Source organism: Capsicum annuum, chromosome 8, assembly GCF_002878395.1.
Source record: "Capsicum annuum cultivar UCD-10X-F1 chromosome 8, UCD10Xv1.1, whole genome shotgun sequence".
Lineage (NCBI taxonomy): Eukaryota > Viridiplantae > Streptophyta > Magnoliopsida > Solanales > Solanaceae > Capsicum > Capsicum annuum.
This window is the reverse complement of record NC_061118.1, coordinates 67,268,005-67,283,805: the sequence shown is the minus strand read 5'-3', so window position 1 is coordinate 67,283,805 and position 15,801 is coordinate 67,268,005. Positions and strand designations below refer to the sequence as shown.

General features: G+C 35.8%; 1 non-coding gene across 1 annotated transcript; it reads right to left on the bottom strand.

Annotated features, from left to right (window-relative positions):
• Positions 1-13,014: 13,014 nt before the first annotated feature.
• Positions 13,015-13,121, bottom strand: LOC124886773. Its single transcript, XR_007044184.1, has one exon. It is a non-coding gene; the product is annotated as a small nucleolar RNA R71 (small nucleolar RNA).
• Between the last annotated feature and the right edge of the window lie 2,680 nt (positions 13,122-15,801).

Sequence of the window (15,801 nt, the reverse complement as noted above, 5' to 3'; positions counted from 1 at the left end):
CTTCATCTTCATTCGTTAGGACTTTGGTCTCAGTTTGTCGATTGAATGAAATTGTGAATAGTTGTGAATACATGTGTATGGTGTAGTTGTGTGTAAGAAACTTGTAATACTTTTGTGTTAACATGAATTCTAGTTAGCATGAATTTCTTCTATTGTTCTGGTCAAATCTTTTCTTGCTCACTTTCAAGCTATTGAAATGACTCTTTACTTTGTTCTTTAGAAGGAAAGGTCCTTTAAATGATGGAGAATTATTGACTAGGAGTCTGAAGACATTAAATTTTGTATTAAGAAATAATTGTACAGAAAATTTATATTAATTTTTTTTCAAAAATATTAATATTAGTGGCCACTATAAGTTGCCACTAAAGGTGCATTTTCTCCATATTGAAATTGCCTATTGTAGCAAGGTGAAGTTACCTCTAGACATTTTCTGTGGCGACCTTGGGTCGCTGCTTAATTCTTTCATTTCGTGGCAACCCTTTTGGTTGACACCTTGCGTAGTATTTTTTGAGGTGATATAGAAAATCGTGGCAAGGAAAATCATCACAAAAAGTCTCTTTTGGTGGCAACTCCTTTGTGTCGCCACAAGTAACCTTTAGTTATGGCTATAACACCAACGACCCTCCAGTCTCCACTAAATGTCTTTTGTTGCGACTTTTTGAGATTTAGTGGCGACTTTTGTTGCCACTAAAGGCATTATTTCTTGTAGTGTAGGTATCATTCTAGTTATTCTCGGTGGATTCTAGTGTGCTAAATGAGTTACTTACGATTTGAATGTCTAAATATATGTATAAAAATGTATTTAAAGTGTGCAATGTTCAACTAAATTAAGCCTAGAGTCAACAATAACCATAAGCGAAAGTGATCAAGACTAGTATTTCACTTGAGTTTCTAGCTTATTCTTCTTGACGTGTTATTATATTGATCTCTAATCCAAGGTGTTTGATGACGCAGGATGCTTTTGGAGTCGATTATAGGAATATATAGAGGTTTAATAAACTAGAAATTAAAGGGAAAACAACACAAAGGGCTTGGATAAAAGAAGGCACCCAAACACTTAACCAAAATTTGGGAAGCAAATTTCAGTGAGGGCACGTAGATAAGCCCGCAAAGCCCCTTCATACTAGTGCTCCAAGGCCCATGCAACAGGATCCATACTGGTGGTCTATGGTAGGGTGAGCCTGCTTGGCAGTAGTGGTATATCCCTGCGAATCTTACTCATTCCAGTGGTCCTTTAGCACGCAATATCCTACTCCTAAACGGCCTAGGATTGGTCAACTATAAATAGCACTCATTATTCACTTTGTAAAACACCTTTTGACGTCCTTGGATACAATTAGAGGCTTCTACACACGTAATTTAGGGTTCTTAATATTTAGATAAGTTTCTTTTTGTTTTTTTCATGAATTCAAGTCTTTGGATTACGGTTAATTTCATTAACAACTAAACTCCCTCTTTCCGGGGTTAAAGCCAAGATCATGAATACTTTTATTTTGAATTAAGTTTGTTGAATTGCATATCATTATGGTTGTTTGTTTATTCTTGTTTTATTTATTTTAAAGGATTTGCGGCCCTTATAATACATATATTTTTAACCTTGTTATCTATAGAGAGGGAATAGGAAGATAGAATATGGAAATAAGAAAAGTAAGGTTCTTATTCTTTTGTAAAATAAGAAATTTGACTTAGCAGCTAGGATAGGGATTTACCTAGAGGCCTTGTTTGGTTCACATATAGGATGATAGATTTATGGATTATTACATTCCTTCTCAATGATGTAGTTGTAATGTCCAAGTTTTGTAGACAATTAGAGGTCGGGAGGCCATAATCATGCGATAAACCCCACAAACCAATAACAAAGATAAGCAATCTAACGAATGAAGTTCAATGAATTAGAATGATTGTTCGTGAGCCTTAACTCTGGATCTCTATCCATTGAGTGTCAAAATTCATTACTTTTCCGCAGTAGTTTAGTTTACTTTTTGTTGACAATTCTAAAGCTTTATTGTTTACTTTTGATAAATTGTTAAACTAGAATTGGATTGTTGGTGAACACAACTCCACGTGGGATTGATATTCAGCTTTCTTGAAGGCCACTATATTACTTGGTAGACCATATTTACTTGTGTGTGTGCTTGGGCCCTATCATGTTTTTGGCGCCGTTGTCGGGGACTTGTAAATAGGCAGCCATCTTATTTTTAGTTTACCTAAATTAAGTATAAATAGTTTTTTTTTCTTTTATTTCTATTTTTATTACACTTCTTGATATGTTAGTTTGGGATAGCTGGTTTTCAAGGGATGACAATTCTTGTCATTTTTGTAGAGGACCCTACCATAAGACTTTTTGTCCAAACATTCATCCAAGCACTTGGAGGGTACTTGCTTGTTTCCACCTGTGCAAAAGACCATAAGTTGGTCTGTGGTTTGTTGAATTATGTATTATTCTGAAGACATGTGTGGTTTTAATCCTAATTCAGTCATGTTTGTAAGAAATTCTCAAAAGACAATTAAGGAGATACCACCACCACCATCTCTACAAAGGCATAGAAAAGCGACGGACGATCCTAGCAAATTTGTGGAGCAAATACAAGAATTGTAGTCACTCAATTGTTATCTTTCTTTTGATACTGCAATTTAGAAGGTGAATATGAGTAAGGGTGTTGTGGATAGTGTAAATTTTTAAGTGGGATTGGTTGGGTCTCATTCAAAGAACTTTTCTACATTATATTTAGATGACGTCTTATTTGTGGAATCATCTAAAATAGTGGAAGAGTGTGAAGATGAGGAACAAGAATCCTATATTCTTAATTTTGCACCAACTAAGAAACACAATAATGCACCTAACTGTAATGCCGAATGGGTAATCATGCACATTCTATTACTCGATTCTTTGATCCTTGTACCACCCCCATATGAGCGAAAGAAAAAGATAGATGAAAAGTTGGGGGTGAAATTCGTATCTTCAAGGTGGAGGAAAAAGTTGATTAGGTCTTACCGCAACACTAAATCAGGCGCCTATTGGGAGGCAACCCAAGTTAAGTTAAGGTATGCTTTATTTTTAGTTTTTACTTTACTAGTTTTTATTTTTATTGAGTAACAGGTTGATGGGAAGTCTGAGTACCTGAAATCTGAGCTAAGGAGCATGGAAAAGATTAAGTGAGGGGTCCCCGTACCCTTTTGACATAAAATGATGCTATTAGCTAGGCCTAGAGGTGTCATGGAGTATTTCTATCTCTAACTTTTGAGTATACTTTGGGGACAAAGTAATTTTTTAAGTATGGGGTGGAGAAATTCTCATTTTTAGATCAATTTAGTTTTTTTAGGAATAAAGAAGATATTCTTGTTGGTTCTATATTTGATTGCATGGTGCAAGTGTTTTGATTGTGAAAACCATGTTGACTTTGTGAATTACTATTTTCTAGAATCCTAGGCTCATGTTTGTGACTTGTGTACTTGTGGCTTAAATTTGAATACATTCGATTGTCGGTTGAGAGTCTGTGATGATCTTATGTGAGCCAAGCATGTTCCATGTGTGTGTAAGGTTTTTGTAAATTTCTTGTTTCATTTGATTCTTGAACTTGTCCGGTGTGTGTACAAAATGAAATAAAGGATGTGATATTAGGAAATGATTTAGGCATTTCCTTGATAGACTTATTTTATACCTTTTTTTGACCTACCTTTGTGCTTAATTGTAGTCATCCTTATTGGGCCTTTAGTTTTTTCTTTGGCAGCCTCATATATAGCCTAATCCCTTCTTTGATAGACCTTAATTTGATCCAAAATCTCCTAAGCACTTTAGTGTAAAATTATTTGAGTGATGAGTTTGAAAAAAAATAAGGGGAGAAGAGGTGAAAGTGAAGCCCCAAAGGGTTAGTTATTGGTATGTGAAAATTGTTGTGTTATGGTTGGAAGTTTGAGAAATTGTTTGAAAGAAGTTCCCATTTTTAACCCAATTGTGTTACAACAAACCTATTTTGGCGCTGGTCCTTCTTGGACATTGCGCACCTCGACTAAGGCAAATCTCTTAAGTTGAGGGTGGCTATCATAGGGATGCGTAGCATAAAATATATTTGAAAAAAAGGTAAAATTGAAAGATATGTACTTAGCATACTCCCACAATAGTTTTATGAATGATATTAATAAGTTGGGGTGAAAACAAAAGATTGAGATAGACAAAAAATGACTAATTTGGTTGTTGGAGATAGGTTTTAACTGTACAATATGATATGTTAAAGCGCTTAGGGAAGATAATCACTATTCTTGGCCAAAATAGTTCCTACCCCTTCCTCAACTGACATTACAACTATTAAAAACCTATTTGATCCTAAATATCATCATTCTTATATTATCGAAGTACTACACGAAGGGTAAGCCTATGGTTCATTATGTGTCACTTGTGAATTCCTTGTGAGAGTGAGTGCTACTTGATTCTTGTACCCATCTTGTTCTAATTTTATTATTATGAGTAATAATGGGTAACTCTCTTATTGTGAGGGGAACATGTTTTATAACTGCGGGTGATTTGTATGATGTCTTCTACTGATCAATATGCATGAATTTTCAACTTATTGGGTCAATTCTTGAGGTTAGGATGTTTGTAAGTAGTGTTATTGCACTTTCAATTGTGTACATAACATGCTTAGTGTTGAAACTTATAATCTGTGTAGTCACTATAGTACTAACTTGATTGTATTGTACTAGTATAAGTGTAGAGTCACCTCAGCTGATGATGCTTAGAGTAAAGAGTTGTTTGAGGACGAACAAGGCTTTAAGTGTGTGGTGGTGATGTTGGGTGAATTTATGCATTCTAGAATAGCTATTCTATCTGATTAAGACATGTTTTGAGGATGATTCATGTTTTTCATGTGTAATGATATAAATAATCATATATGTGTTCAAGGATGTGATTACAATGTTTAAAATGTTTTACCAACAAGTTCGGGGTTTAAAACGATCAATTAAAATTTAGGTGCGAAAACTAGTTTACTATCTTGAGCTAGGCGTTGTTCTAGTTGTTCTAGGTGGATTCTAGTGTGTTAAATGAGTTCCTTAGGATTTGAATGTGTAAATATATGTGGAAAAATGTGTTTAAAGTGTGCAAAGTTCAATTAAAATGAGTAAAGAGTCAACAATAACCATAAGTGAAAGTGATCAAGACTAGTACTTCGCTTGAGTTTCTATCTTGTTGTTCTTGACGTATTGTTGTATTGAGCTCCAATCCATGGTGTTTGATTATGTAGGATGCTTGTGGATTCAATTATGGTGATATACGGAGGTTGAACAAGCTTGAAATTAAAGGGAAAACAACACCAAAGGCTCGGTTAAAAGAAGGGACCCGAACACTTAACAAAAATTTGAGAAGCAAATTCAAGTTAGGGTACATAGATAGGCCCGCGCAGGCCCCTTCATATCGGTGCTCCAAAGCCCACGCATCAGGATCCACACCGGTGGTCTAAGGCAGGTTAAGCCTGATTGGGAGTGGTGGTATATTCCTCACGAAGCCTGCTCATTTTGGTCGTCCTGCATCACGTAATATACTACTCCCACATGGCCTAGGATTGGTCAACTATAATAGCACACGTTATTCACTTTGTAAAGCACTTTTTGATGTTCTTGGATTCAATTGGAGGATGCTACACAAGTAATTTAGGATTCTTAATATTTAGTTTAGTTTCTTTTGGTTTTTATCATGTAACGTCCCGAATCTGGTACCCGAAACACTACACGGTGCTCATGACCCCGAAGGACCACAAGCTAACCCATGACTGATATATATACCTAAACACTGCATAATATACTGTATAAATGCGGAATTAGTAGGTTGAAACATGCCATAAGGTTCAAAATTGATAAACAACTAATAAAACCATATCAGAATAATATGGTATGACAATATCAAAACTGAAACAATGTCTGAAAACATCTAATCTGAAAACACTGTAGTCTGAAAGTCTCTAAACTTTCTGAATAAGGAGTTGATGGGACATGTCCCCAACTAAGTCCAACTACTGAAATAAACTAGTAATGAAGAAATAAAGTAATGATTATGTCCTCAAAGGATGAGGACTCACTGCTAACTCTGACTGCTGAAACTGGAATACTGCTGATGCTCTGGAGGTTGTGCTTCTGAACCTACGGTATAAAACACCATAGCAAAAATGCATCACTACGTTTAAATGTACTGGTATGCAAGTGAGGTAGGCTAAATGCAACGGGTTGAAATACATGAAAAATGTTGACTGACTGCATAACATGAATGTGAGAATAAGTGCATGAATAAGTGACTGTGACTGAATTCGTGGTGGTACTGATTACTGAGTCTGATTACAAATAACATGAGTCACTGATAACTGATATAACTGAAACTGAGTGACTGGATCTGACAGTCTAGGTTGGAACTAACTGAGTTCCATACTATTCTGAGTTGACTGTATTTGACAGTCCTGAAATTCTGAAGAACTGTCTGAGTTCTATTACTAAGACTGAGTCTGAAACTATAATTGTGGGAAGTAGTCATCTAACCGATATACCGTTAATAAGATAATATAGCTATGTTGGGGTCCAATCTGTAACCCCAATTGGAAGGGTATCAATACCGAGCCACTGGTAAGGAAAAGCTGTGAGTGACCCTCATCTGACACTATCCCCAAAAGAAAATGGTGGGACAAACCATATCCAACCACTATAACTGAAACCCCCAACCATATCTGAAGTACCCAAAACAACTATTGTTATATCTACCAATCACAACATTTAAGCCTACGACTTGTATACCCGTGGTATGATCTATCCATTAAAAGATCTAGCACCCCTTTACAACCTTCACAAGGTTTTCACCAACCATTCCCTTCAAAACCATTTCCAATGAAAACAACCTTAACTTACCTTCCAAAACCTTAACTCTCGTAGTCACCCTAGACTATCCCCTACTTGGGGACTTCTACATTCCCCATTTCGACTCCCTAACCACTACTATCCTAACATAAGAAGAGTCATTTAAGAAACCAAATTACAAGAGTTATCCATTCCTCCCAAGGAAAGATCCTAGAGAAAAGATACGACACTTAGGCACAAAGTACTTCACAACAACCTAGACCATAATAAAGAAACATCCCGACTGAACTATACCATAAGAGGAGTCCTTAAGACTAGACACCGAAAGAAACAAAACAACACGTACCATGAGTTACTTGACACAAAGTCAAGATTCGTACCAAGGGAATAAGGTGAATGCAAATGAAAACCTTAGGCATAAGCACTAAATAAATACATGCTATCCTAGTAGATTAATCTCTTAACCGAGAGAGAAAAGTATCACTAGAATATGCAACACGAACTTTCCTTGAAGTCCACCCCTAAAAGAAAATTTTAGACTAACCATTAACCTTAACCCTGTTACTCCAACAAGAACAATACTCTGCTCTAAAAGGTATCACCAAGGATGCTTGGTTCTCCGATGCCCAAAACCTTAGTCAACCAAATGCTACCTAGAGCCCATCATAGACATACAAAAATCATAAGACCTAATTAACTCCAAGGTTTGTCAATTAAGTCAAAATCATTTTAAATCAAACCATGCCATCCAAGGCCTTTTCAAAATCATTTGAATCCAACAAAAACCAATTTATGTTCCTTAATTATTTAGGCAATGTAAAGGATTAAGAATAGTCAAACTATATGACAAAATTATATTCAATAGAAATTTCACAAATTATTTGAGGAAATACAATTACCAATACCAAAACCAAGTAATTGGGGGAATCCATAATACTCTAAAATCTATTTAACATTCCCATACATCCCACAATATTCATAAACACAAATAAAACAAGAATAATGTATCATAACCCATGGGAAATCACATCAATGAGTAATCATGTCAAAGACCTCAATTTTGCCAAAACCCAATATCCAAACCATGAATTTAATAATCAATTTCATACAATCAATAAAGTACAAGTATAGGGACAAGGATACATGCAAGATCAATGATCTAACCCATCTAATGACTAGATCCCCAGTCCCTCCGTTTAACTTGAACTCCTGGCCTATATGGTACAACTCTCCTTCTTTTGGATTTCGCAAATCATCAACCTCATCCAACCTTCCATTTTACCTTCACCACTCCCATATTTCTATTCCTGAGCTTACCATACTTATTTTAATCAAAATCAAGCATCTAGATTCAAGCCTACGATCTACCAACCATAATTCAATACTATCAAAATACCCCATAAAGAATGGAATATACATATAAGGTCCTTCCCACAAGGAGGACACTCTCAATTCCTTAGTCACCCACCAACAACCTATCTAATTCCATGAAAACCATTCTCTTTATGCCTCTAAGAACAAAACACCACATGGAGAAACACAAAGATGAAGAGAACCTTTATCTATGAGATCCCTAAATTTCTCCTTAAGCTCTTTTAACTTAACTGAAACCATTCTATAAAGAAATAATAGAAATCGAACAAATGCCCAAAACAAGACCAACCCCAAACCAACCTCCCCACTGGAAAAAGGTGATGAGGGCCGTCAAGAAGACCTCAAGAAATTTATTCACCACTAAAACTAAACAAAAGAAGGACCATCCGAGTTATGATATTTAACTCAAACTGACTAATAAGGGCATCCCTTTGGAAATAATTCTCTATTTCCCAATTGAAACTATTTCCCTATTCCATAACCGACTTACCAGGGAGACTAAAGACAACCTCTACAGATTCGTTAGCCTAATGACATATATAAAGAGTGAAACTAATCCATTCAACCGAATGACATAGAAATCCACCATATTTGAATTGTACCCAAATCCACTAAGACCCTTTTACTACCCAAAGATACCACACAACCCTTATAGACTCCTTTGGCAACTTAAAAGGCACCTACCGGAGTAGAAATAGAATAAGAAAAAAGTCCGAAGTAATCTTAAGACCAAAATAGACAACCATAAATGAGTTCACAAAAGAGAGGGGACCCCAAACCAAGTAAACCATACACACCACAATGAAAAAAGTTTTCCATATACCAGTGTTGGCATCAAAAGATACCTCTAACTCTCGATAAATAATAAGAACATTAAGACAATCCCGACCACTACTAGAGCCAGAGGTAGTAGCCAATACTTTATTTGCCTAAGTGGAAACCCTTATGGGACATTCCCATCACACAAGACCCTATTGACCACAACAAACACCAATTTCTTTCTTCATTGCAATAACCACGGTGCGAACGACCATAAAATCTAAAAAGAAAATAGAGGATGAGGATTGGCTTCTACTAGGAAAACCAAAAGATGCGACCCCTGACCAAATCTGTGCCCCATGAGTTGGACTAGATCCACCTATGCTATTTTAGAGTTGGACAGGTAAGCTTCCATGAACTTTTGGATCATTGAGAAGGCTTGATCCATAGAGTGAACCAAAGAAAATTCAAAGAAGAGTTCAAGACATTGGACTCCATATCCCAGAAGTAGAATAACCAAGAAAATGAAACATTCCTAAATGTCTCGTAGACTCCTGATTATAAGTGTGGTGCACGGCCCACCCATAAGTAAGACTTTACTTAACATGGCTTTGTGGAAACCCAATTACACCAAAATCTAAAGCTTTGATACCAATTTTACATGACTCAAACCAGGTCCTTGTCATAATAGGTAATCCCAAGTCCAACCAGGACCGAGAACTTCCCTCATTACCTAACCCAATCACCAAATGCCTACCTTGTATGGACTGAATTTCGAACATATAAGAAGATAGTGTATCCAACAAGGTGGTGACTTTGGGACAAGTCTATAACTGAGACCAACCCAATCAAGTCCAACCACCCAATAACCAAACAAACCATTGCTGAAACCAATAACCAAAACCAACTATAATAATCTAGCGTATGTATATATATATAACATAAACCATCCATATCATACCCAACTACATAGTTGTCAATAAAAAACCTCTAGTCTATCTAAAGAGTACCTAGTTTGGACATGTAACCGACCATAGCTAAAATCGAAGTCTATGAAAGATGAGAAATATTAAAAGTAGACAAGGACATAAAATAACAGCCTTTCGAAATATGGAAGCTCACCACTTGAATCCAATAAATACTGGCCCAAATTCGATCATTAAGCATGAAAAGTAGAATGGCTAATCCTTTCATAGAGTGGATATAAAGCCACCCAAAATGGGTTAGTAGGTGAACACTAACATATACTCAGGATAAGGATAAAATAATGCAATTCACAAAGCCAAGTAAAACCATCTATAATGTATACAACCATACACATACACACATATATATATAACCATGTAGGGAAAAGGAAATGTGCCTAACATGACTTTAAAAACTTTACATGGGTTGTGCAGCTCTGTCGTCCTAAACCAGCCACAGGCTATATGGGCTTAGCTCCCTTTGCTAAATGGGCACTAGTGCGTATAGTCGCACGACCAGGTAAGAAACCATTCATAGGATTTAGAAATACCCTAAATATATTATGACATCATGCACATGATCACCAAGACCAACCTCATATCGGCAAATATGAGTTTTCAATTTTGGACCCCCTAGGAACTCCACGTCCACAACTTTTCTATACATCCTAACATTATTGGCCAATTAAAATGAATTTTCAAATAACCAAACCATTATCCATTTATTATCCAAGTACATTGATATTGGTATCATCATACAAAACCTTACTTGTAAGTATCATTCATAGCCAACCATTTATAGGTTTAAGCAGACTTTCAAGTGCCCTTTCATTTACCATATTAAATGATCTTGGGCATATTTATATCTCCAAACACCGCTATTACCCATATTTAGACTTATTTTGAGAATAAAAAGTGTACTAATTATATATACATGTGAGTTAAATTATGTTTCGAGACTAACGGATATGATTAGTAATGAAAAATTAATTTCCCATAGATTTGGAAGAAAATCGGATGAAAGAGATGAAAGATCATGTGGATCAAAGTCAAAAACATATGAGGATTGACGAGATGACAGAAACAAATTGGAGAAAAATTCCAGCGACTCGACGCGATCTCAACGCATCGCGTCAACTGGCAAGATTTGTGCCTTAGAAAAAATTTAAAGAACAAGTTCCAGTACATCGATGCAATGTCAACGAACCACATTGATGCATAAGTTTTGTGCCTTAGAGAATTCTACGACTGCAACTTCCAATGCATCGATGAGATGTCAACGCATTGTGACAGTGCTTAAAGCTTTGACACTTAGCATGATTTTGAGAAGAAAATTCCAGTGACACAATGTGATGTCAATGCATCGCATCGTGTGGTAAAGATTTTGACTTTGTTTGATTTTCAAAGATGAATTCTAGTAGGGCAACGCGATGTTGGTGTGTCGTGTTGGCTGGATTAATGCGATTAGTGATGCATCGTGTCATGGCTTCAGATCTGGTTAAATTTTCCCAAGTATAAACGAAACATGTGAGCACAATTCCAAACTTTTTTGGCAAGCATAGTAGCGGTGAAAAAGCATAGAATTCTTCTTTTAGGGTTCTTATTATTTCTTTTGAACTTCTTTACTATAAGACTAATTTTGGGTATGATTGATTACTTGTTTTTGATGTTTAATTCAAATATGAGTGGCTAAATACCTTTATTCTGGGTTGAGGTCAAGAACATGATTACTCTTTGATAATTTTTATAGCAGTTTCTTTTTGGATTATCACCTGGGAAGTTCTTATTTTTTTGAGCTTACTATTTTAATGCTTGGCCATCATTAGAATAAATTTATATTTCTATGTGAATCTGGGAGGAAAATCATAGATTAGAATAAGGAAATTATGGAGAAAGATTCTTATCCTTTTATAAAATAAGGGGTGTGAATTAGCATCTAGGGTAGGGATATACCTAAAAGCCTTGTTTGGTTCAATTGCAAGAAAATTACTTAATGAATCTAGAAGAATTGTTGTATCTCTATGGGATTTGTAGCTGCAACATTTAATAGATAAAATATGATAGGTCGGGAGATCAAGATCATTGCCTAAACCTTACGAACAACAACCCGATAACCAATTAGACTATTATAAGAATAGAGATTTGTATGATTGTTCGAGAAGACTCAACCCTTGAATTCTTATCATAACTATTTATAACTGTTGCTTGCTTTGCTCTAGTCATAAAATTTTCTTTCTTCTTTATTAATTTATATTTTTACTATCAAAGTCATCATCTTTATACTATGCAACACCTAATAGTCATTGTCTGAAACTAAAAGTTTGTTAAATTTCTAGTTGTTTAGTCCTCATGGGAATGATATTTGATTGTCTAAATCACTATATTATTTGAACGATCATGTGTATTTTCATGTGCGTCTGAGTCGCATTAAGTTTTTGGCTCCGTTTTCGGGGACTAATATAATTAGTATTTTGCTAATTTTTTTAGTTTTTGATATTAAGTTAGGTATTAACAACTTTGATCTTAGTGACTGAATTTTTGCAGGTTTAGCTGAATCCAGGACTGGCGAGAGATAAAAAACTGGTAGAGCCTTTTGCAGATATAGAGCAAATCTTTCAACAAAGGCGAAGAACGACCGAATAACGAAATGAATCGATTGATCCAAATGCTGGGAATGTTCAACCTCCTATTATTTCTATTATTCTAGTTATTTCTGCTCAACAAGCTGCTAGACCTATTTGTGAGGTAGCAATCCCACTCACAAACCATGTGACATACAATATTTTAAATCCTAAACCAGAAGGTCAATTTGAATTGAAGCAAAATATGGTGAAATTGTTGACTTCAGTGGGGCAATTTCATGGCCTTTCACACGAAGATCCATAACAGCATATATAGACCTTCTTGGAAATCAGCGATACATTTATTCCTGAAGGTGGTTGACAGATTGACACTTTTCCCTTTCTAACTTATTGAGGAAGCAAAAAGGTGGTTACATGCTTAACCACCACTCTCTATCACTTCATGGGAAGATATAGCTTAAAAGTTTCTTATTTGATTCTTTCCATCTAGGAAGACATCACACTTGAGGAGTGAAATCTTGAGTTATAGATAGAAAAATAGAGATAATCTCTACCAGGCTTGGGAGAGATTTAAGGGTATGCTAAAAAACTGCCCTCACCATCATCAATCCAATGATGTTAATGTGCATACTTTCATAGAAGGATTAGAGCCAAACACGAAGATTCTCTTGGATTCAGCATTAGGTGGCCAGGCTCTTGAGAAGACATATGAAGAATTGTACATACTATTGAATCTGATTTCACAAGGGAACCCTGACTAGCATACAGACTTAAGAAGTACTCATAAAAAGGTTGCAGGGGTATTGGAGGTAGATCAATTCACTGCATTATAGGCATAGATCACAGCCATGCAAAATCATATGATTACTCAGCTTAATAACATAAAGTTGGGTGTTACACAACTAGTAGCCAGAGTGAATGCAGTCCAATAGGTGAATTCTTAGTGTGAGGTTTACGAAAGTGGTGAACACACAGTTGATGCTTGTACAGCTAATTCAGATTCTTTCAACTATGTACGGAATGCAAATCGGCAGGGACAATAAAATTTTGGTAATACTTATAATCCCAATTGGAGGAAACATCCAAATTTTTCATAGGGTGGAAATCAGGTGCAGAATGCAAATCAATACAAGGGACAAGTGTAACCAAATCCATAGACGACTCAAAATACTCAAGAAACTACTCAATCTAGGAATATGGAGGAATTAATGAAGAAGATGATGGCTCAACAAGCGCAATTTACAACTAAAAGACTCAACAGGCATAGTTTGTAGCTGAGTTGAAGAGTCAACAATTGCTTATGAGAAATCTAGAGTTGTAGGTTAATCAAATTGTAGAGGCACAGAATACAAGACCTTAAGAAGCATTACGTAGTGATACAGAGACAAATCCCAAGCAGTTAAATACTGTTACAACAAGAAGTGGGCTACAAACTAAGGAGATAGTTCAGGAGCAGGTAAGTCCCACAATTATTGATGACCGTACCAAAGACAATGCAAAGAAAAAAATCAAGGAAAAATGGCAAGTGAAGAAATTCATGTTGATAAAAACACTCTCCCCTTACCCTTTTCTCAAAGGGTAAGAAAGCATCAAAAGGAGGTGAGTTACAAGAAGTTCTTAGATCTTCCTCTTGCTGACATTCTGCAAAATATGCCAAAATATGCAAAATATTTGAAGGATATAGTTGCAAATAAGAACCGGTTGACTGAGTATGCTACAGTAGCACTTACTCAAGAGTGTACATCCGAGATTCAAAACAAATTGCCCACAAAACTTACAAATCCGAGTAGTTTCACCTTGCACATTACCATTGGACAAACTATTTGTACATGTGGATTGTGTGACTTGGGAGTTAGCATAAATCTTATGCCCCACATTGTGGTATCGAAAGATGGGTTTTGGAAGTCCCAAACCCACTACTATTATTTTACAGCTGCTAGATAGATCACTTGCCAGGCTAGATGGTAATATCGAGGATATTTTGGTACAAGTAGGATCATTAATATTTTTGGTGGATTTTGTAATCCTTGACTTTAAGGCTAATCCTGTGGTTTCATTTATTTTGGGATAAACTTTCTTAGCAACAGGGCAGTTACTAATTGATATAGTAGCCAAGAAAATGACAATGTGAGTGCATGATAAAGTAAAAGTCTTTGATATGTACAAGGAAATAAAACTGCCAGCTATATATGAGAAGTTGTCATCCATATCGGTTATTGACCTTTCTTCTAAATGGCAGTTGTTGTTGTCTGATGATCCGTTCAAGAAAGCTTTGATGGGTCATAATTTTATGGAGATGTGGAAGCATTAGAATTGGTTCAGGTTATGAATTTGACAGTGGTTGAGATAATGAAAGTGCCTGTCGAACCATTAAATAGGCCAATTGGTCCATCACCCAAGCCCTCTATTAAAGAAGCTCCTAACTTAGAGCTTAAGGTTCTTCCTCCTTATTTAAAATATGTTTTTCTTTGTGACCAACATACTTTGCCTGTTATTTTGTCTGTAGGATTAACAAATGTACAGCTAAAGGAAGCCATAGCAATTTTAAAAAAGAGAAGAAATGTGATTGGTTGGCAAATATCTGATATTACAGGAATCAATCCAGCATTTTACATGTACAACATTTATATGTAAGAGGGTTACAGATCGAGAGTGCAGCAACAAATAAGGTTGAATCCTGTGATAAAGGAGGTGGTTAGAAAATAAGTGATCAAATGGTTAGATAGTGATATTATATACCCATTTTTGATAGCAAATAGGTAAGCCCAGTCCATTATGTATCGAAAAAAGGAGGGATTACTGTGGTAACTAATGATGATAATGAGTTGATCCTCACACGCATGGTGACTGGGTGGAGAATCTATTTTGACTATCGGATGTTGAATGAAGCAAATCATAAAGATCAATATCCTATTCCTTTCATTGACCAAATGCTGGATAGATTGGCGGGACAAGAGTATTATTATTTTCAGTATGGGTACTCCAGCTACAATCAAATAATCATAGCACCGGAAGACCAGGAGAAGACTAATTTCACATGTCCTTACGGCACATACACATTCAGACGCATGCCCTTTAGCCTATACAATTCACCTGCTATATTTTAGAGATATATGATGGCTATATTCTCTAGCATGGTTGAAGAATTTGTGGATGTATTCATGGATTATTTCTCTGTGTATGATAAATTTTTTAAAAAGTGCTTGTAGAATCTTTACAGAGTTCTAGCTCAATGCGAAGAGACAAACTTGGAGCTAAATTGAGAAAAGTGCCACTTTATAGTTAAG